Source organism: Mustela nivalis, assembly GCF_964662115.1.
Source record: "Mustela nivalis genome assembly, chromosome: 16".
NCBI classification, from domain to species: Eukaryota; Metazoa; Chordata; class Mammalia; order Carnivora; family Mustelidae; genus Mustela; species Mustela nivalis.
In genome coordinates this window covers 63,360,983-63,381,927 of record NC_139035.1, presented here as the reverse complement: position 1 = coordinate 63,381,927, position 20,945 = coordinate 63,360,983, and positions in this window count along the sequence as shown.

Sequence of the window (20,945 nt, the reverse complement as noted above, 5' to 3'; positions counted from 1 at the left end):
TCATAACACTCTTTTATGGTCTTATGCATGTCCGTAGTATCAGTTGTAATGTCCCTTTTTATTTCTAATCTTATTTATTTGAGTATTCTCTCTCTTTTGGTTAGTCTAGATAAGGATTTGTTAATTTTTTAAAATCTTTTTGAAGAACCAGCTTTTAGTTTCATTGATCCTTTCTACTGTTTTTCTGGTCTCTATTTCATTTATTTCCACCCTGATCTTTATTATTTCCTTCCTTCTGCTAACTTTAGGCTTAATTTGTTCTTTTTGTAGTTCCTTGAGGTGTACAGTGAGTTATTTATTTGAGAGCTTTCTCATTTTTTAAAAAAGATTTTATTTATTTATCTGACAGACAGAAATCACAAGTAGGCAGAGAGTCAGGCAGAGAAGGAGAGAGGAGGAAGCAGGCTCACCGCCGAGCAGAGAGCCTGATGTGGGGCTCGATCCCAGGACCCTGAGATCATGACCTGAGCTGAAGGCAGAGGCTTTAAACCACTGAGCCACCCAGGTGCCCCTCATTTTTTTAATATATGCATTTATTGCTATAAACTTTCCTCTCAAAACTGATTTTGCCACATCCCATAAGTTTTGATATGGTGTATTTACATTTTTATTTGTTTCAAGATAAGTTTTTATTTCCTTTTCGATTTCTTCTTTGACCCATTGTTGTTTAGAAGTGTGTTGTTTAATGTTTTGTAATTGATACATCTCAAGGCTCTCCACGTAAGATTATTTGAAAAGTTGCACCAGAGAGGGATGTATTTCTTGCTTATATTTTGTTAATAAAATGATCAAATGTGGGCACCTAGGTGCCTCAGTTGGTTAAGTGACTGCCTTTGGCTCAGGTCATGATCCTGGAGTCCCGGGATCAAGTCCCACATCGGGCTCCCAGATCCAGGGGGAGTCTGCTTCTCTCCCTGACCTTCTCCCATCTCACATTCTGTCTCAAATAAATAAATAAATAAAATCTTTAAAAAAAAAAAAAAAGATCAAAACTTCATTGAAAAAAAAAAAGAAGTGTGTTGTTTAGTTTCTATATATTTGTAACTTCCCAATTTTTTTCAGTTGTTGATTTCTAGTTTCATTCCGTTGTGGTCAGAAAAGATAGTTGGTATGATTTCTGTCTTCTTAAATTTGCTGATTGTTTTGTGTCCTGTCATCTGATCTATCCTGGAGAACGTTCCATGTGCACTGGAGAAAAATAGTGTATTCTACTATTGGATGGAAAGTTCTGTATATACTTGTTAAATTTATTTGTTCTAGAGTGTGGTTCAATTCCAAGATTTCGTTATTGATTGTCTGTCTGGATGACCTATCCATTGCTGAAGGAGGATATTGAGGTCCCCTTCTATTATTGTATTGTTGTCTATTTCTCTCTTTAGATCTGTTAGTATTTTTACTTAATATATTTTGGTGCTCCGATGTTGAGTGCATGTATATGATTGTCATGTATTCTTGTATTGACCTTTTTATCCTTGTAGAATGTCTTTCTTTGTTTTTGGCTTGAAGTCTATTTCCTCTGATGTTAGAATGGCTATGCCCATTTTCTTTTGGTTTCCACTGGCATGCAACATCCTTTTCCATTTTCTCATTTTGAGCCAGTATGTGTCTTTAGAGCTGAAATGAGTCTCCTGTAGGTAGCATTTAGTTGGATCTTTTTTTTTTTTAAGATTTTTTTTTTTAAGTAATCTCTACACCCAGCATGGGGATCAAACTCACAACCTGAGAGCAAAAGTAACATGCTCCACTGACTGAGCGAGCCAAGTACTCCAGGTCTTGTTTTGTAAAATCTGTCTAGCCATTCTGTACCTTTTGGTTGGTGAATTCCATCCATTTGTATTTAGAGTGATTATTGACTTGTCAAGACACTACTGCCATCTACTGTTTGCCTTCTGGTTGTTTTGTATCCCCATTCGGCTCATTCTTCCTGTTTCTGTATAGAAATGGTGTGCTTTAAACGTCCTCATCCAGGGCGCCTGGGTGGCTCAGTCAGTTGGGCATTTGACTTGATTTCAGCGTAGGTCATGATCTCAGAGTCATGAGATTGAGCCTGTGTTGGGTTCCACACTTGGCACAGAGTCTCTTTAAGATTCTCTCTTTTTCCTCTCCCTGTGCCCCTCCTCTGCTGCTCATGCTTGTTCTTTCTCTCTAAAATAAACATAAATAAATAAATAAATAAATAAATAAGAAAGAAATAAAAGTCCTCATCTGAAGTGTCTGAGAGTCATCCCCTGATTATGACCAGGAGGTTATACAAGCAGGAGCCAAGCTATGGTGTTAGGCTTTTCTATATGTTCTTCTCATCACTATATTTACACTTTACAGTCTCTCCTATGCTAAGTTCTCACCACTGCATGATATTGGTATTTGTTTTCTCTGAGACTATGTAGTTTGTAATATAAACATGTCAATTTTATGACCACCTGGAGCCCAAATGGTCCAAGCCTCTCTTAGCTACCGTGTTCTTCAGTGTTTTCTCACGTGTATGTTATTACTGCTTGATACTCAGACCTACTTTGTAGCTAACCTGTAGATGTGTCCAAAGTCAAACCATCTTGATGAAATACTTTGACACTACAATCAATAATCATTTTTACTAATATTGATACTTTCCCTCAATTTTTGATTCAGTCATAAATTGAAATTTTCTTTGTATTCTGCTAATACAGGTGAAGCAGAGGATGTATTTGTGCTATTTTTCTGTCTTCTGCATGCATCATCTCTTCCCCATTATACTGATATTTTCCTCAGGGCAGAGACTCTTCTTATTTCTTTATCTTCTCCTCCCACCTCCGCTCCACCTCTTTTATGAGTATAGTGCCAACACAGGGCTGGAATACTGGGTATTGGCTGAGTCACTCAGTTTCTAGTAAACACCCTTGGGCAAGTTCTCCCTTGCTCAGCACTTGGTGTTATTGCTAGCCTCAGTATCATTTCCCTCCATTGGTTCCAGAAGACTAGCTTCACTTCCACAATTCTGCCAGGGCTCAAGTTGGCCCTAGCCTGCCCACCTGCTCTCACCTTTGCTAGAGTAGACTCTTTTTCTGGGACTTCTACTAAGACTGGGGGCCACAGGAAAGAACAGATGTTGAGCAGGTGACTACCACTATCTTATTCAAAATGACTTTTCCCAGTTTCTAGACTAACAAACTGAAGCCCACAGGATGTACTTTTCCTTAAGTCTCCTCAGTGAACAACATATATCTTTCATATTTGCAACCTCACTCAACTGCTACGGTCAGAAGAGATCCTCACTTGCTTTCCTGTGCTTCTAGGATTTGTCTTTTCCTAGCAATCCTCCAGTCGATGCATAAAAAGGACAAATTTTAGGACCTTTGTGTCGAGATTTGTCCCGAACTGAGTCTATACCCACCACACTTCATCTATTTCTGATTCTTCATCCTCCAGGACTTCTGCTCTAGAGACCTCACTCACTGGCTTCTCTGGCTACAAACTTTTCTGCTTTCTGTCCAGGTGATCACATTCCTCTTCCCTTCTGGCTCAGAGCCTGTTTAGCTCTTATAGTAAGCTGTATCTTAGTTCCACCCTTCTGTTTGTTGCCTCAGAAGATAGTCTGCCTGGGTGTGATCTAGGATCCCAACTCTCTCGTTCCCAACAGGTTATGAGAAATTGTTCACCCTCAGGCTGGAAATCAGCATTAAAGAAAGCTGAGTCTGCAGCCTATACTAGGTAAAACTGGAAATAAGGTCGGGGAGCAAAATATGCATCTTAAAATGTGCCTCTTTGGTGTGTGGCTACTTGTAGCAAATTAATTTTAACAAATGGAAGGTTCAAGAGGAAACTTTGACCTTATACTAACTGTCTAAAGGAATTTAGACAGAGGAGCTTTTCCAGGAAGGGAGCTATTACCATAGTTACCTACAGTATAATATGAGCTGGATGTGGTCGACGGAGAGGAACATAGCAAGTCTGTTTCTTAAAATTCCTCTCTGTGTCCCATTGTTTCTGTATGGTCCAACAGACATTTCTTTACTCAACATTTACTCTTTTTCATCTTTCTGATTGGGTTCCTTCCCTCTGAAGTCCCAGGCCCCTACCCCCTTTTCCTTAGCTCTGGATGGTATACCAGCCTCAATTGCCTGACTGCCTGGGGGCTTCCTATTCTGATGGAGCCCCTGTATGAATGTAATTGCACTGATTTTCCGCCTCACACCAATTTAACTCTTAGCCCCATCAAAGGAATATTAGAGGGTAAAAGACCGTTTTTCCTTCCCCAGCAGTCAGTGTCCTTGGCAGGATAAACTTTGACTGGACACTGTTCACCCAGGACTGCCGCAGCTGAGAGATCCTGAGACTTCTGGTAAAACCTAAGCAGGTGAGACTTCTTATCAATTCACTCTTCTGGAAATCTGCCGGCAGGGTCTAATGGAGGTGCTGGTGGTAAGAGTACATTTTTAAAATCTAAATTCAGATAAACAGAAGGAAATATTTGTGAAACTAATTCCTTGGGCATAGCAACTTGGTAAAAGTTTGTTGTAAGTAATTTTGTGTTCTATGGGTCCTTTTTTTCTCCCAGAGACAGTCATTGTTTTCTTTTGTCTTCTTTATGATCAGTGAGAATTTCTCTGGTCTCCATCAGGTGGACGGGGTACATATGCAACTGGCAGGAGGCTGAGCAGGCTGAGGACTGAAGGTTAGGGAATTAAAAAGGGGGCAGGGAGGTGGTGAACTTTTGGCTTGGTAAGTCACCCTATTCTGTTCAAAAGGAGGGAAAACACATGATTTCCTGTGTTTTGAAACAGCTGTTTAAAATAGGGCCCTTATTAGTACCGCCCCTGTTTTCTTAGGCTATCTTTGGGAAGGAACTTTCTGGATCTTGTGAAGGCTGCATTTTTTTGCCCTCTCTTATAGTATACCTCTCACATCTTTGGTTAAGCCATAAAGAGGCTTATTGGTTTAAGTCTCTTCTGAGATTAATATAAAATCCTACTCACCAATGACCACATGATGGATCCTTTAAATTGGCTATATTTGAAAGAAAAAAAATTTTGGACAGCTCTCATTCTAAACGTTGGTCTTATTGGTGTAACAGCTAGCCATAGGGACTCCCTTAATAAGATGGAAGAACCAAAATTAGGCTTAGAACAAAAATCAAAGTCCGCTCAGACCCCTTCCTATTGGCCTTCAGACATTTGCAGATATTGTAAAAAAAATCAGTGCATTGGAAGTACAATTGTCCTCCACTTAAGAAGAAAAGAAAAAAAAATTGAAAGCAATTGTCCTTATCTTACAAATCTTTGCAAAACTAGAAAAATAAATAAATAAATAAATAAATAAAGCAGCACTAAAGGCAATCCTAAGTCTATTTATAGGGCACCTGGGTGGCTCATCATTAAGTGTCTGCCTTCAGCTCAGGTCATGATCCCAGGGTCCTGGGATCCAGCCCTGTTTGGGGTCCCTGCTCAGTAGGAAGCCTGCTTCTCGATCTCACACTCCCCCTGCTTGTATTCTCTCTCTATCTCTGTTTCTCTCTGTCAGATAAATAAGGACTTTAAAAAACAAACAAACAAACAAACAAACAAAACAGTCTATTTATTCCTTTTTACCAAACCTACGACTCTCCCTATTTCTCTCACAGGGTTTTGTAAATCATTTGACCTTAGGAAAACAAAGTCCTTGGGGAAACTGAAATACTTTTTCTGTCCCTTGAAGATATAAATGTTACCATATCTTTGAAGCTTCACAGACACAATTCCTGTGGAACCCAGCTAGACCCTGTAGATCCTGTATTTTCCTATTAACCCGCCCCACAATCCACCCGTCTCTCCTCCGGGGGCCTCCAGTTTTTGAAGGCCTCAGTGTTCTGCAGCCTCCTCTGCCCAGCAAAGCAATCAACTCTCTTCCTTCTTTATATCCAGTCCCTGTTTTTGCATTATGTTTTGGCTCCGAAGCACAGAGGTCAGTTTTCAACAGTAAAAGTATCTGAAACAAGCCCCTACTCACCAAAGACTAAAGAAAAAAAGAAAAAGGAATGAAAAAACAGTCTTTTAAAAAATTACAGACTATATGCAAAGGGCTCTTGTGCTCAAACCTGATACCATAGCCTCCTTAAGATTACTTTCATAGACAGATACACATCTTCAAAGTTTTCTCTACAGATAGTAATAAGCCAGCCATTGGGGTGAGTAAAATTAAATTTATTCCAACTATTATTTATAAGCTAGTGTGTTTTATATTGTTTTGAAACAGAAGCTATGAGATCTCTGTTTTATATGTATGTACATTTTAGATAAGGTGGGTTTTTTTTTTACCTCTGGATGGTGTTGCTAAGATTAATTTGTAAAGGAGTTCTATTTAATTGGCTTAAAATTAAGCACTTACAGATAAACCATTTATAAATCTCAGATATACAATAGAAACTAAGCCAGATTTTTTTCAAGTTCTAGGCTCTAGGATAATTTTCAGAAAATAAAAGTTAGTTTAAGTTTGTTAGCTTTTCTTTAAGCAATCTCTGTGCCCAGCATAGGGCTCAAACTCATGACCTTAAATTAAGATCAAGAGATGTATGCTCTACCAAACCAACTGAACCAGCCAGGTGCCCCTGAGTTTGTTGGTTTAAATAATACAGACCGGTATTAGAGTTACTTACATTGAATATAATGCAGATATTCAACTCTTCTTCTTCTTCTTCTTTTTTTTTTTTAAGATTTTTATTCATTCATTTGACAGACAGAGATCACAATTAGGCAGAGAGGCAGGCAGAGTCAGAGGGGGAAGCAGGCTTCCCACTAAGCAGAGAACCCGATGTGGGGCTTGATCCAAGGACCCTGGGACCATGACCTGAGCTGAAGGCAGAGGCTTTAACCCACTGAGCCACCCAGGTACCCCTCAACTCTTCTTTTAAAGACTTTATTTGGCTCCGTAGCTCAGGGGTTAGAGCACTGGTCTCGTAAATACTTTATTTATTTGAGAAAGAGAGAGAGATTGAGAGCAAGCACAAGAGGGGGGAGGGGCAGAAGGAGAGGGAGAAGCAGACTACCTGCTGAGCAGAGAGTCCCCAACTTGGGGCTCTATCCCAGGACCCGGGGATCATGACCTGAGCCGAAGGCAAACGTTTTACTGACTGAGCCACCCAGGCACCCAGATATCCAACCTTTTATTCTACTTTTATTAGCCAAATAAGTTTGTCATCACCTAGACCCCAAGACTTGCCATTTCCTGCCCACTTGCTTCTACTCACTAACCTTTGTCTTACATTCTTCCTTAAGCCCTTCTTTCTTGCCTTCTTCTTAACTCAAGGAAATGAAACCCTAACACCCAGACCCCTCCAGGTGATAGTGAACTGCCCTGATAAAATCTCCACCAGACACCCCTCCCCTGCTTCCAGACACTTCCTCCTCTCTCCCCCAACTCATGCCTGCTCAGATGACCTACCATTACCTTTACCTCATTATCACACTAAAATCTCCACCCAAGGAGGAACACAAGCCTCATTTACATAACATACAATGTACAGGTGGGCATGGTTCCTTAAGGCACGTGCATGACCATTTGCCCCCTCTATATACATGACAAGGCTTCCTTATCTAAATTTTCATCCCAACTCCAAGTGAAAGGAACCTATTCATTCTCTCTTGGGGAGTCAAGACTTTGGTTCCTTTTTTTTTTTTTTTTTTTTGACAGAGACCCAGTGAGAGAGGGAACACAGGCAGAGGAGCGGGAGAGGGAGAAGAAAAGGCTTCCTGCTGAGCAGGGAGCCCAACCTGGGGCTCAGTCCCAGGACCCTCGAATCACAACTGAGCCACGCAGGCGCCCCAGGGAGTTAAGGCTTTGGAAGCCATTCTCCCTGATCTCCTTATTTGCTGCATACAAAAGTGTTCTTTGGGGGATGAATCATCCTGGTCCAGTTTCTAACCCACCAAGGAAGGAACTCAGTTTGGTTTGCTTACAAGTTTACATCATCTCTGTTGCAATATTTGTCAGCAAAAAATAGAACAAAAAATAATGGCTGATTTTTTTTTTAAAGATTTTTTATTTATTAATTTGACAGAGAGAAATCACAAGTAGATGGAGAGGCAGCCAGAGAGAGAGAGAGGGAAGCAGGCTCCCTGCTGAGCAGAGGGCCCGATGCGGGACTCGATCCCAGGACCCTGAGATCATGACCCGAGCTGAAGGCAGTGGCTTAACCCACTGAGCCACCCAGGTGCCCCATAATGGCTGATTTTGTCTAGTGTTTCATGAAGTTTTCATGGGTAATTTAAACATAATTATTAATAACCAGTAATTTAAATAGATGTAAGTAGAATAGCAGGATTTTAGGTGAACTTTTTAAAGGAATAATTCAGTGTTTAAAAATAGTTTCCCAAATATCCTTGGTACTTAAAACCTTAAACTTTTGCCAAGTTAAGTCAAATGATGGAAATTTATCAAATATCTAGATCATTTCTACATAATATAAAAAAAGAAACATTAGTTACTGAGCATAGTTTTCTCTACTTTGGACTCCTTATTACAGAGAAAGTAAAGATAAATTTGGGTCTGTTAATAAACATGAGTTTATTGAATAAACATGTGCTTTATTGAGAGACTGTACTATAGAGAATTGCATGTTTCTAGAAATTATGACATGTATTCATATGTTTGCCAGTCGAAGAATGCTGGCACAACAGGTCACAATTGCTGGCGTCTTAGTTTTCACTACAAATTAATGTGTCTAATAATATATGTGGCTAAAACTACTAGAAGTAATAAGGAAATAGCTCTGTATTAAGTAAAAAAAAAGAAAGATAAGAAAAAAGTATGAGATAAGAAAAAGTATGAGATATTGAGATGTTTTGGTTAAGGGAAAAGAAAGAAAATTTGTACTAAAGTAAAACTGGTTATGGGAAAGAGGAAAAGACAAAATCTGAACATAAAAAAATGGAAGTCATAGAAAGTTTGTGGAAAAGAAATCTTTGAAAGTGAATTTTATGTATGCTCAAGTCTAGCTAAGATTGGAATGAATTTAATTAAGAAAATGGGTTTTAATATCCAAAAGAAGCAAAATTAAAATTTGTTTTTTAAAGATTTTATTGTTTTAAAGATTTGTTTATTTGAGAGAGAGAGAGAGAGCGAGAGCATGTGGGGTGCTTGTGAGCAGGGGGAGGGGCAGAAGGAGAGCTAGAAGCTCAAGCAGATTCCAAGTTGAGTTGGAGCCTGACCTAAGTCTTGATCTCACAACCCTGAGATCATGACCTGAGCCACAATCAAGAGTTGGACGTTCAACTGTCAGCCACCCAGGCACCCCTGAGATTTCATTTTTTAAGTCATCTCCTATGCCCATAACCTTGAGATCAAGAGTTCCGTACTCAGCTCAGACTGAGCCAGCCAGGCACCCCAAAATTTGTTCTATCTGTTAAGAGGACAAAATGTTCTTGGACTGTTGTTCTGCTTTTAATAACAAGAGCTTATGAGGGGCTTTTCTTTGCATTTGAAGTGACATACCTAGAAAACAAAAATGTTGTGTTTATCAAAATAATGTTTGGTGCTTCACGTTGTCTTAATCAGGTCTTTGACGGCTTAAGAAAACCTAATCTCATTATTATAAGAATGAAGTTTTCCCTTTTTACAGCCATTTAACATTGTGTGTTTGTCTGCAAAACCTTTTTTTTTTTTTTTAACATTTTATTCATTTATTTGACAGAGAGAGACATAGTGAGAGAGGGAATGCAAGCAGGGGGAGTGGGAAGGGAGAAGCAGGCTTCCCGCCAAGCAAGAAGCCGGATGTGCGGCTCAATCCCAGAACCTTGGGATCATGACCTGAGCTGAAGACAGACGCCCAATAACTGAACCACCCAGGACCCCCTGTCTGCAAAATCTTTAATTGTCACCATGGTTAAATGAATAACTAAGTATCATTAGTTATTACGTAGTGACCTATGATCCTATTTGACTAAGTGTTTTAAAATCTATCTTTTTTTTTTAATTTTTAATTTTTTATAAACATATATTTTTATCCCCAGGGGTACAGGTTAAAATCTTTTTGATATATTTTTTCCCAAAGTTTATTTATTTATTTTTAAGTAATCTCTGCATCCAACATGGGGTTCGAACTCATGACGCCAAAATCAGGCATCACATGCTCTTCCAGTTAAGCCAGGCAGGTGCCCCACCTTTTTGATTTTTTTTTTTTTTTTTTTTTTTGAGAGAGAACACATTTCACTTGTGTGAGGATTTGGGGAAAGAGAGAGAATTTTTTTTTTAAATGATTTTATTTATTTACTTGACAGACAGAGATCACAAGTAGGCAGAGAGGCAGGCAGCGAGAGAGGAGGAAGTAAGCCCCTCGCGGAGCAGAGAGCCCAGTGCAGGGCTCTATCCCAGGACCCCAGGATCCTGACCTGTGCAGAAGGCAGGGGCTTTAACCCACTGAGCCACCCAGGCAACCCAAGAGAGAGAGAATCCTAAACAGGCTCCACATCCAGTGTGGAGGCCAACACAGAGCTTTATCTCATAGCTCCAAGATCATGAACTGAGCCAAAATCAAGAGTTGGACACCTAACCAACTGAGCCACTCAGGTGCCTCCAAACAAGAAGAACTTTTTTTTTTTAATTGCACAAATACTTTTAATTGTATTATTTCCTCACAACAAACTCATTATGAAATGTTAAGTTGAACCCAATGATGGAGAACACATTGGTTTAAATTAGTTAGCCTTTTCTCTTCCTTCCTCGTGTACCTCTCAGTTTCCCTTTCCTCCTCCCAAACACAGATCTGGCAGTCACCAGCCCTGCAGTGGGCCCCCTCCATCATCACTGCGAGAGTCGCTGCTGGTGACACCTTGGTCCCTAGCAGGAGCAGGGTTTGCTGCGCTCTGCAAACCTGGGCGTCTGGCGGGTGACTCTGGGGCTGCTCTCCCTCGTTGCACGTTTGCCGAAGATACACTCAGCAGTCTTCCTTAATAAAGGAGCAAAACCAAGAAGAACTCTTAAAGAACACCTGGTTATTGGCAAAAGAATGAATACGTGATCAGTAGAACAGAATAGAGAGCCCAGAAATAAATACACTCAACGGATTTTTGACAAAGAAGCAAAAGCCATATAATGGAGAAAAGACAGTCTTTTTAACAAACGGTGCTAGGACAACTGGACATCCACAAAATGTGAATCTAGCCACCAACCTTAAACCCGTCACAAAAATTAACTCAAAATGAATCACAGACCTAAAAGTAAAATGCAAAACTATAAAACTCCCTGAAGATAACAGAGGAGAAAAATCTAGATGATCTTGGATATGGTAATGGCTTTTTACATACAACATGAGAAGTACAATCCACTAAAGAAATAATTGATAAGCTGGGTTTTGTTAAAATTAGTAACTTCTGCTCTGTAGAGGATGTCAAGAGAATCAGAAGTCAAGTCACAGACTGGGAGAAAATATTTGCAAGTCATATCAGGTAAAGAGCATCCTGTCACCCTCATCTTGCTGAGGTCCAGAGAAACAAAATGCCTTTTCCAAGACCACAGAGTGGCAAAGGTAGGTCTAAAATCAGATCTCACCCCTCCCTTCCTAACTTAGGTCCTTAGAGATAAAGAGCCTTCTGTTGTCTAAGCCCCTCACTGTGTCATAGGTCTTGGCCTCTTGGGAAAGAGCCCTTCTGTCATGTTATTTCTCCCTCCTCTGCATCAGAATTCTTGGGTATTCTGCTGTTCTGAGAAAGGGTGACTGGTGACAAATGCATCCTCTGAAGTTAATGACCCACACAGCTTAGGACATTTGTGTTTCTAAAATGGTGTTAAAGATGAAAACACTTTAATATAAAGACAGCAACACTTTAATATAAAGACATGGACTCCTAGAGGAAGTTTCCAGGCTGTCTGGTGATGCTACTGTAGGACCTGGATGTGATGCCCCAAACCAGAGCCTCCATACCTCAATCGTTCTTTCTCCTTTCTTCTCTTCTGTGGTTGCATTTCCTCCCTGACTTCCTCTTCTTTTGGGATCAGCAGCTGATGGTAGTGCTATGTGGGTGGCTGGGCTCTGGAGGAAGTGGGTGTAATGAGGAAACCCTAGAGAGAACTGATGAAACAATCACGGGAATCCACTCAAAGGGTGGTCAGGGTGTTAAGGGGAAGAGAAACAGAACCTAGCCAAGCAGAGAAGAGAGTCAAGAGCACCTCCTGAATCAAGTGACTAGAATCTGGGAGTGTCTGGACCTGGAGTCACTGGAGGTTATAGCCCTGATTGGCCCTCTCCAACCTGGGTCCATAAACAGTGTTCCTCATTGGAGTAGAAGAGACTCTCCAGGTCCTTTGATGACAGAAATGATGAAGACTAAATTTGTATGTCAGGCGGGGTTTTTTTTTTTTTTTTTTAGCTTATTTATTTGTCAGAGAGAGAGAGAGAGTGAGTGAGCACACACACAAGCAGGGGGAGGGCCGAGTGAGAGGGAGAAACAGGCCCCCTGCTAAGCAAGGAGCCCGATGTGAGGCTCGATCCCAGGACCCTGGGCTCATGACCCGAGCCGGAGGCAGACACTTAACTGACTGAGCCACCCAGGTGCCCCCCAGTTTTGTGTTAAGCATTGTTGAGAACAAGACGAAAAACCCAACATGCTACACTCCATGTCGTCAAACTGAGACCTAATTACAGTTTGGGCTCTAACAGAAATAGAATCTTATCCCAATCACTAATTGCCTGATCTTCGTAAGTTAGGTCATCTACCTGATGATCGCAAGCCCCAACCCCTGCCCCAGCAAAGGAAAACAGACTTGCCATGACCAATGTTTTTGGCCTTATACAAATTCCTTCTCTCTGCTCAATTCTGCCTATAAAATCTTTCGTTTTGTGTAGCTCCTCGGACCTCTTTCCTATCTGCTAGATTGGATGCTGCCCAATTAATGAATCATTGAATAGAATCAATAAGATCTTCAAAATCTACTCGGTTGTCTTTTGTTTTTTTAAACAGCATCATTCATGGATTTTCTCATTTAATCTTTGCAACATTATAAAGTAAGTGCTAATGCAATCTCCATTTTAAAAATGAAACAACAGAGCTTTAAAAAGATGGGTAATATATCTAGGATTACACATCTGGTAAGGGTGGTAAGGCTTTTGATCTGGGTTTGCTATCTCCAAAGTCCATGCACGTAATCACAGGGCTTTCCTGATTTTTAAACCATTCATACCTTTCCCATCTCCAGACAAATACATTAATATCAAACTGTTTCTTTCTAACAAGTCTTTCTCATTACCATATTTCAGTTTCAATAAATAGGGGTACCGTGGCTCAGTTGGTGAAGTGTCTGCCTTCAGCTCAGGTCATGATGCCAGGTCCTGGGACTAGCCCAGCATGGGGCTCCCTGCTCTGCAAGGAGGGTGCTTCTCCCTCCCCTCTGCACCTCCCCGTTTGTGTTCTCTGCCTCTCTCTCAATGAAGAAATTAAATCTTCAAAAAAAAAAAAATATATGTGCCTGTATACTTGTATCCATTTTCTTTTAGAAATTCCTCTTTGTATTTTGTTCTTTAGCCTTTTCCCAGCTGTGATGGGAAAGAGAGACTCCTACTTCTATAGAGAGACTCGTATTTGGTTTTGTAGGGGATGAGAAATAATTTTCCCCCTCCCCTTCTAGGATCTGGGCTGAGACAACTTCCCCCTCCTCAGTAACAAAAGACAGATTAACAGCAGAAAAACAGAATTTGAATAATGCCAATATGTCCTGTATACTGGGAAATGTCCAGGAAAACTGAGTGACTCCCCACAATGGCCCAAGTCATCACTTAAATATGATCTTCAGCTAAACACAAAAGAAAAAAAAGTTACAAGGGGAAGGGAGGAGCCATTTATAGGACGTTATAGGACGTAAAATCTTATACAGATTTAAGTCTGTGCCTTCTCCACTGATAGAGTTTCCTGTGATTCAGTCATCCTTCTCACCCTAGCACCTGAAGAGAGGAGACCCCCTTACAAATGGAGATTTCCTTATAAATGTAAATGTCCCTTACAGAAGGGTCGCTGCTACTAGGTTTTCAGAACTTCTCATGTGTCTGCTGTTACTTAAAAATAACCACCTCAACATAATCTGTATGCCAAAGAGGCATATTTTGGGATGACATATTCTGTTCCCCTTCACAACAAATCACGGACAGCCAACTAGGCTTTTGCAAATAATGCAAATGATTAAAGTATACCCGACAAAATGATTACTTTGCTTTGCTTCCACTTTTTCCTTTTGCAAGACCTTACCTAAGGTTCTGTTGGTGGACCGCTCATAACCACTTCCGGATTCCCAATGGAAATTGATTTTTGCTGAAATAAACTCCTAAAAAAATTCTAGTATGCCTCAGTTTATCTTTTAACTGTTTCTTCATGGGCATATGAGGATGGGTATAGTTTACCTTTTGAAATTGTTGTGTTAGAGATAATATATGTAAAATGTCTCCTCTATAGTAAGCATTCATATGCTTACATAGTAACATACTGATTTTGGTCTCTTAATGTGTTAACTGTATATCGCTTTGTGTTTTTGTTTTGAATGACAATGAAGGAACGCGTTTGATGTCCTTTATTTTAGGGAGTCTGACAGGTAGAGAAGGGGCTTCATTTGATCCATTAAACCGAAGCATTGGAAATCGGAGAAGCTTGTAACAAGCAGAACTACAGGATCACAAGCATCATGGACCAAGTGTAGTCTTTGGAGGCAAACCCAATGATCAAACGTGTTTCCCACTTTGCAAGAGCTCCAGAAATACACGTGACAGCATTATGCTTCTAAGCGGCAGAAAGAGGAAGAATAGTAAAACAGGTACAAAGTGGTGAATGGAGGTCATGACAAGAAGGGAAAGGACCAATGTCAGCATCTTCTCATTCGAATGGGCTTGACGGAAGTCTCTGGCACTCATGCAGGACCAGATACCAGGTGGAGCTTTCCTCAGTTGCAATATACACACTCACAGTTCAACACTATGTAATTTGGCAGAGTGTCAGTGGTCAAGAATTCTTAGTAGGGCTCTTTCTATGAATCTCACCTTTGCTAACGTGTTAGGGAGCCAAATAAAGAAACCACTTAACTCATGCTCTAACTAAAACCCATTGTGCTTATTCCGCTTCACTTTCTTGAGGCAATGATGAAGATTTAAGATGTTTTGCAGTGACTGAGAACATCCCAAATGCCAGGCCAGAAAAGCCCTGTGGGAGACCACACCCCATTGCCCCCACACATCCCCTTCCTGAAAGGTCCCCCAATAATGGGTCCGTGATTAAAGGAGCAAGACTGATACAAAGCGAAGGTCAAGCAAAGCTTTATTTCGCGCCAAGCATCGAGAATCAAACCCAACCACCAGGGCCGCACATTTTAGAGGGCGACCTCTCTCTGCCTTACAGACTAGCTTTTAAGGGCAAAGGCCATGTGGTTGGGCCTGGCCACGCACAGGTGGCCAGTGAGATAGTAACACACAGAGAAAGCTGCACAGTCATGCTAGGTCACACATAAGTGATCAATTGAATTAAAATTTACTCTATAGTAGATATTTGACCTAGCCTATCACCTTGGTCAGAATTGGCGTCCAAAAGGCAGGACCCATACTCCTTGGTAGCTAGGGAGACAGTATGTGCCCCCACTGATTGGATACCTCCACCTGGCCTGACCCACCCTTGTATTTGGGCTTTGTTACCTGGGACTGGTTTCCCGGGCTTGCTTTTAAGTAAGTCCCCTGGGGGCGGGGGTGGGGGCAGAATCAGTTTAAGTTTTACTGCATAAACAACAAAATGACTGTTTAATCCAAGATGGAATCACTCTGGCTATATAGGCCCTTACACTTCCCTCCCCATGATTATGGGCTGAACACATACCAACTCCCCCCCATGATCATGTGCCCTCAGCCTGCTCTCTTGCACATACCACCCCCATTCCAACCTCTCCTTAGAAAACTCTAGGCGTCCATCTTGTGGGCTAAGTGGTCAGTTGCGAAGGCTTGAGCCGGCCACCTCTCCTGGCTGCCAGCCCCCAAAACAAATGTCTCCCTCTCTTTTTTTCAAAATCTCATCTTTTGAGTTATTCACTTGTGTTGCATTTATTCGACTTTGTTTGACAATAGTTTTGGCCAACCCAGCCAGGAGCTATAATTTTGATCTGTCTAGTGGGGTCAGAATTTCCCATTCAATAAGGAAATGTAGTTATTTCTGTTACAAAAAATAATTTAGGATAATAGTTAAGACAATGAGAGTATTGACAAGTTTCTAGAACCCTTAAACAATTTCTGGAATCCTAAATCAGTAACATACATCCACACACATAAAACCTATGAAGGCTTATCATCACTTCTTTTTTTTTTTAAGATTTTATTTATTTATTTGACACAGAGAGAGAGAGCAAGAGAGAGAATACAAGCAGAGGGAGTGGGAGAGGGAGAAGCAGGCTTCTTTTCCCATTGAGAATGATATTCGGTGTGGGTTTTTTGTATACGGCTTTTATGATATTGAGGTATGTTCCCTCTATCCTTTACTGTGAAGAATTTTAATCAAGAAAGGATGCCGTACTTTGTCAAATTCTTTTTCAGCGTCTATTGAGAGGATCATATGGTTTTGTTTTTGTTTTTGTTTTTGTTTTTTGATTGTATGATTCTCATCCTTTCTTTTATTAGTGTATGTATCATGTTGATTGATTTGTGAATGTTGAGCCACCCTTGCATCCCAGGAATAAATCCCACTTGGTAATGGTGAATAATCCTTTTTTTTAAAAAAAGATTTTATTTATTTGACAGACAGAGATCACAAGTAAGCAGAGAGGCAGGTGGAGAGAGAGAAGGCTCCCTGCTGAACAGAGAGCCTGATGTGGAGCTCAATCCTAGGACCCTGAGATCAAGACCTGAGCCAAAGGCAGAGGCTTAACCCACTGAGCCACCCAGGCACCACTGAATAATCCTTTTAATGTACTGTTGGATCCTATTGGCAAGTATCCTGGTAAGAATTTTTGTATCCATGTTCATCAGGGATATTGGACCTCAAGCTTTCTAATTGATTAAATTCATCTTTCAGCATAGCTCAACTCAAGCAAAAGACCCTGTGGGCAAAGCGTCCCTTAATGGGAACCTAAACTACCTTTCAAGCAATAAGGACAATAAGGACTGCTTTGAGCCAGCAAGACCCTAGCCATGACTGACCCCAAAATAATGATTTTCAAAAAAGATTTTATTTATCTATTTGACAGACATAGATCACAAGTAGGCAGAGAGAGAGTGAGAGAGAGGTGGAAGCAGGCTCCCCGCTGAGCAGGGAGTCTGATGTGGGGCTCAATCCCAAGACCTTGGGATCATGACCTGAGCCAAAGGTAGAGGCTTTAACCCACTGAGCCACCCAGGCGCCCCCCGCCCCAATAATGATTGACATGACCTTTACTGCCCACTTACATGTACCCACTGACCTTTGTCTCGTTTTTCTTATATAAACCTGGAAGTATTTTCAGCACTTTGGAGACAGTCTTTGAGACATTCTTCTACTGTCTTCCCATTGGCAGCCTCTGTGGAATACATTCCTTTCTTGTTTAACCACCACTTATCTCTCTTTCTGGATTTTTTCAGTGATGAGTGGCTAGACCTGGTCTATTTGGAACCTCCAGAGCCAGCTACAAAGAGAAAACCAAATTCTAATTTTGCATCAGTATATATTTTCAATTAAAATTCTTTAAAATTAAAAAAAAAAACTTAAATAGGTCCATTCCAGTCTTAGCCAACTTGACATCTAAAATTACTTTCCCAAGATTCCTTTTCCAGAAGCATTCTATAACTTTTTGTACCCATTTAAATTTTGTCTGATTTTTTTCTTCTTTCTCATTCTGAGACAATTATTTTACTTTGGGACAAAATTACTCTCTTTTTCTCTTAACAAAAACACATCTCCCTATCTCATACTTATTACCAAAAACATGTCTTATGTTCCTTGCATAGAGATGTTTCCTTTATTATTTCTAGCAGTATTATTACATATATTAGAATGCATAACCCTCAAAATCATTAATTTTTAGTGAACTAAGAAGTAAATAATTGGGGACTGTTAGATTAGCATTCCTTGAATTAGCAAATTTATAAATACATTTCATAGTTTCTAGCAGTGTATTCTTCCTCAAGGTAAATGTTTTCAATGTGGCACCCAGACACCTTTATTTATTCTGTAAAAGGAAGCCAAAAGTGGATAAACCTATGTTCCATAATTAATATTTCAGTATTTTGTTTTATTTGGAAATGATCTAGATAGTCAACAAATGCCCATTATTAACATATCTTAGCATAACATTAAAATTGCAAATTACCAAAAAGATTTTGGAAGCTATTTTTTTTTAAAAAGATTTTATTTATTTATTTGAGAGAGAGAGTGTGAGTGAGGGGAGGGAGAGGGACAAGCAGACTCTATACTGAGAACAGAGCCTGATCAAGAGTTTGATGATGGCCTCAATCTCACAGCCCTAAGATCATGACCCTGAGATCATGACCTGAGCTAAAATCAAAGGTCGAAATTTAACTGACTGAGCCACCCAGGCACCCTGGCAACTATTTTTAAGCAGATGTACCATAAAACGTAATTATTGTTGAAAAGAAATTTTTAAACTTTTATCTTACTTACATCTATTTAATATGCTTGTTCTTAATACTTATGTTCAGACTACTCATGAAAAATTCAAGGGACATTAAACAGCTAACCATCTTTTGAACTTGGCTTTCCTGGTGACAAATTCTATAAGATGATAGATGAGATGAAATGAGCTTATGTGACTTTTAGTAAACCTCAGTAGAATAGAAGTATTATACTTAATGATGCTAACTCTAAAGACATGCTCATTTTATTAAAGCAATAAATTTAAACTAGCATTTGTTTACTGAAGATTATCCTAAATCATGTGAGTTTGTAAAACATTTTTGAAATGTTTTGAAAAACATTATTTTCTAAATTTCTGAGAGTGTACTTGACTTATACAAATGCTTAATTTTCTTTAAACCAATCAAGTAGAGCTCTCTTTATAGATTAATTTTGGCAATATCATCTGGAGATAGGAAAAAATCACACATTTATAACATGCATACAAATATAGACCTACAGATAGATACAACCAGAGGTTTCATAACCTTTGTTTTAAAATTTTAGTTATGAGGCTGCTATGATAAAGCTTTGGTAAAACCATGTGACAGCTATGATAAAGCAAAAATTATCATATGATTTCACTCATATGTGGAGTTTAAGAAACACTTGGATCCACATTCTTTTTCTGGTAGATTGAATAAGTTAAAGTTAACTGCTCAGATAGTTTAAACTTTTCATTAATATTTGTGAAAACTTTAAAGATTTTTCATTTGCCTAATTTCCAAATAGCCTTTCCTTTTTATTTTTTTTCTGATAAGAATTATATTCTAAATGCAAACTGGTGCAATCACTCTGAAAAAAAGTATGGAGGTTGCTCAAAAACTTAAAAATAGAGCTACCCTATGACTCAACAAAAGCAGTACTAGGTATTTATTCAAAAGATACAAGCACAGTGATCAGAAGGGGCACCTGCACACCAGTGTTTACAGCAGCAATGTCCATAATAGCCAAACTATAGAAAGAACCCAGATGTCCATCGACAGATGAATGGATAAAGAAGATGTAGGCTATACACAATGCAATACTATTCAGCCATCAACAAGAATGAAATCACATCAGTTGCAATGACGTGGATGGAACCAGAAGATATTATGCTAAGAGTTATAAGTCAATCAGAGAAAGACAATTATCTTTTATTATTTTTTTTGAAGATTTCATTTATTTATTTGACAGACAGAGATCACAAGTAGGCAGAGAGGCAGGCAGAGAGAGAGAGAGAGAGAGAGAGAAGCAGGCTTCCCGTGGAGCAGAGAGCCCGATGCAGGGCTCGATCCCAGGACCCTGAGATCATGACCGAGCCGAAAGCAGCAGCCCAAACCACTGAGCCACCCAGGCGCCCCGAGAAAGACAATTATCATACGATTTCACTCATATGTGGAATTTAAGAAATAAAACAGATGAACGTAGGGAAAGGGAAGGAAAGATAAAATAAGATGAACATCGAGAGGAAGGGAAACCACAAGAGATGATGAATTCTAGGAAACAAACTGAGGGTTGCTGGAGGGGAGGTGGGGGTAGGGAAGGGATAATTGGGTGATGGGCTTTAAGGAGGGCACTTGATATAACGTAATGGTCACTGGGTGTTAGATGCAACTGATGAATCACTAAATTCTACCTCTGAAACTAAAAACAAAAACAAAAACAAAACAAAAACAAACAAAAATAATTACCCATCTAAAGCTTGCATTTCAAAGAGATAGACGGGATAGGAGTTCATAGAGAAGGGTGGGTAGTATGTTTTTATTTCAAAAGCACAGGGGAAGAGTGCAAGTTTCTCTAAGAAGGATTTCCACTTCCTAAATCCAGAATTTGACAATACCGCAAGCCTTCTGAAAAGAATACAGGTGGTTTTGGAAGCGGTAAAAAGGATAGGTGGGCTTTGAATTGCTTGTAGAGTTGCATTTCTGCTCTTGCAAAGAGTCAACTCATAAGACAAAAACAGCTGTTTTTAATTCCTCAAAGAACTGGGTTGCAGCCTGAATGACATTGAAAGGTTGACCCACTCAGCCAACTACATTTTCTTTAGTTGGTTTCTTTATATCAGAGAGAATACTTTCCACTAATTTACAAATCAAAAGAATCCATGTTCTGAGTTTATGGCTATTTGTCTTTGGAATGTTTTTCTTCTCTTCTGAGTATATAGTTTCATTTAGCTCAGGAGAGAAGGCCTAAAAAAAGTTTCTATTGGGCTCTGAATATCAGCTTCCAATTTGGTCAACTTCTGACCATAGAGCTATTTAAAAAAAACTTTCAAGGGTGCCCAGGTGGCTCCGTTGGTTAAACAACTGCCTTCAGCTCAGGTCATGATCCTGGAGTTTCACGATCCAGTCCACATCAGGCTCCCTGCTCAGTCTGCTTCTCCCTCTGGTCCCCCAC